The following is a 2,676-nucleotide window of genomic DNA, read 5'->3' as shown; positions in this document are numbered from 1 at the left end:
TGACAGTGACTGAGATCATTAAATAGTAAAGTGTTGAAAAGCCATTTTAAGATGCTCAGATCTCAGAAAACTCAGAACTTACAAGTAATACTTACACTAAAAATACTTAGGCAACTCAAAATTATAGAGAAAGAAGAAAATAGGACAAAACACACAGGAGATCCGTGAAGGAAACCCCTGTCCTCTCTCTTGCTCCAAGGTCAACATTGCTTGGTGACAGTTAAGGCCTGTAAATCAATCAGGATCTGAATGCCACCCTCAGAAACATAGGAGCTATATCGCAGGTATTTCCCCATCAAGGTAATCTTTTCAAAACTGCCTTGGAAACAACATGTGTACACTCAAAGTTTTCTACAAATTCCAAATCTTTAAACCATTTTAGTGCTTCAGGACAGCTGATTATAAAGTTTTATATTTGACAAGATGTGTCTGTGTAGGCAGACACACTACACAGATGCTCCTTAACAAAGATACTAGAGACCACATGAAATGAATATGGGCAATAATCCTGGAACTGTGAGTTTCAGAGGAAAGAATAAAAAAAGGATAAAATACTGATTAGGGGACAAATTGAACATATAGAGTCAGAGAAGAGACAGATGTGTAAAATATTAGCTAGCCTGATGCAGATTGAACATTTACAAGCAACTTTTGATAGAGACTGTTGTCTCACACACCAGCAGCCAGTGATGCAACAGATGGGATCCTTCTTTGCTGGTGACCAGTATGGCCAGACTCTGGCTTCCCCCGCCCAGCAACTAGCTATACCACTCCCACCCCCCTGTGCATTGCCACTCTGCCCGAGGCCATAACCACACTCTGACGACTGGATGCTTCCTCCATCAGACTAGCAAAACAGCACACAGTGCTTAAACCCTGGCCACCTAGAGAAAGACTGTGACTTCCTTATCTGCCCCTTTTCATGAACTTTTGTTTCTTTTTTTTTTCCTTTTTATTTATTTATTTTTATTTATTTATTTTTTTAATTTTAACAATTTATTATGGGCTCATACAATTCTTATCACAGTTCATACATACACATACATCAATTATATAAAGCACATCTGTACAGTCTTTGCCCTAATCATTTTTTTCTCCTCTTTTCTTTTTTTACATTTTATTGGGGACTCATACAACTCTTATCACCATCCATACATATACATACATCAATTGTATAAAGCACATCCATACATTCCCTGCCCCAATCATTCTCAAGGCATTTGCTCTCCACTTAAGCCCCTTGCATCAGGTCCTTTTTTTTTCCCCTCCCTCCCCTTTCCCCCCTCCCTCATGTGCCCTTGGTAATTTATACCTCGTTATTTTGTCGTATCTTGCCCTATCCGGAGTCTTCCTTCCCCCCTTCTCTGCTGTCCCTCTCCCAAGGAAGAGGTCACATGTGGATCCTTGTAATCAGTTCCCCCTTTCCAACCCACTCACCCTCCACTCTCCCAGCATCGTCCCTCACACCCTTGGTCCTGAAGGTATCATCCACCCTGGATTCCCTGTACCTCCAGCCCTATTTTGTTTCTGTATGATGTCATGCCTAGCTCATCAGGTCTTCTGTCATTAATGTTCAGTGAGTCAAGTTTGATACATGAAGACGTACACTATTTTCCAAAGAACATGTGACTTTTCTAATCGGCACAAACAGGACCCTGAGTATATACAGGAGAATTCCTATGAGGGGTGTGGAATAACGGGGCAAACAACTTAAAGTTGGATCACTCTAACTTCATTGACACGGGTCCATGCAGCACAGGTTCTTTTTACAATGTTTCAGCTTAAGAGGTTGGAGAATGATCTGAGTCTGTTTGGTTAGGTCACTAAAGCATGAATTGAACAATGACCTTCATAAAATCAAGTTGAAATGTCGACCTGCCTGAGTGTGCTGTAAAAGAAGGCATCTAACATCAGGGAAATTGATATGTTAGAGTATATTTATTATAATACCCACACAAGGAGTTCCAAGAATGCACACTTTTCATCACAATAGTGAGGAGTAAATTTTGAAGACTGCTGTAATAATTATTTTATGCAAGTCAGATTTATCATGGGAGCTACCCTAACTTACTTAATACATATAACGACATGGAACTGACTGGACCTCAGAGTGGTAGGGTCCACGTGCTGGCATTTCACCAATAAAGACAAGGTACATAAGGTTATCTTAATGATAACAGCTGAGTCAAAGCAGAAATCAAAATCATCTGATTCATATGAATTTATGGCATTGGTTGATTGTTCATAGTGTTGCTAGGATGAGAAATAGATGAGAAATTTGCTAAACATTTTAATATACAAAGAGCCTTTCTAGGTCAAGTGAACCCCAGACATACTTGAATTGTCAGAATAGAGCATCAGAGTCCTGTAAACCCTTAGATTGAGCCAGTTTGCTGATCTGGAACTTCTTGAATCAAAGGGAGACTGAGCCCCGTGGAGGAAGAATCTCACTACCCTTCCAAAAGTTTATACTGCTACTCTTTTACAGAGTTCCTCCGAGGACGGATGTTATTGTTTATTAGTAAAAGAAAGTAGTCATATTTGGGAAATAAGGATTTTTTGACACTACTATGAACTGATAATGAATTCCAGAACACCCAAAACATCAAGGGTGCCCCACAAATTGGGTGTATGGAAGTCAAGTTATTAGCGGAGTCTTACCTTAAGTCCATTTCA

The sequence above is a fragment of the Tenrec ecaudatus genome, chromosome 2, assembly GCF_050624435.1.
Source record: "Tenrec ecaudatus isolate mTenEca1 chromosome 2, mTenEca1.hap1, whole genome shotgun sequence".
NCBI classification, from domain to species: Eukaryota; Metazoa; Chordata; class Mammalia; order Afrosoricida; family Tenrecidae; genus Tenrec; species Tenrec ecaudatus.
This window is presented reverse-complemented; position numbering follows the sequence as displayed.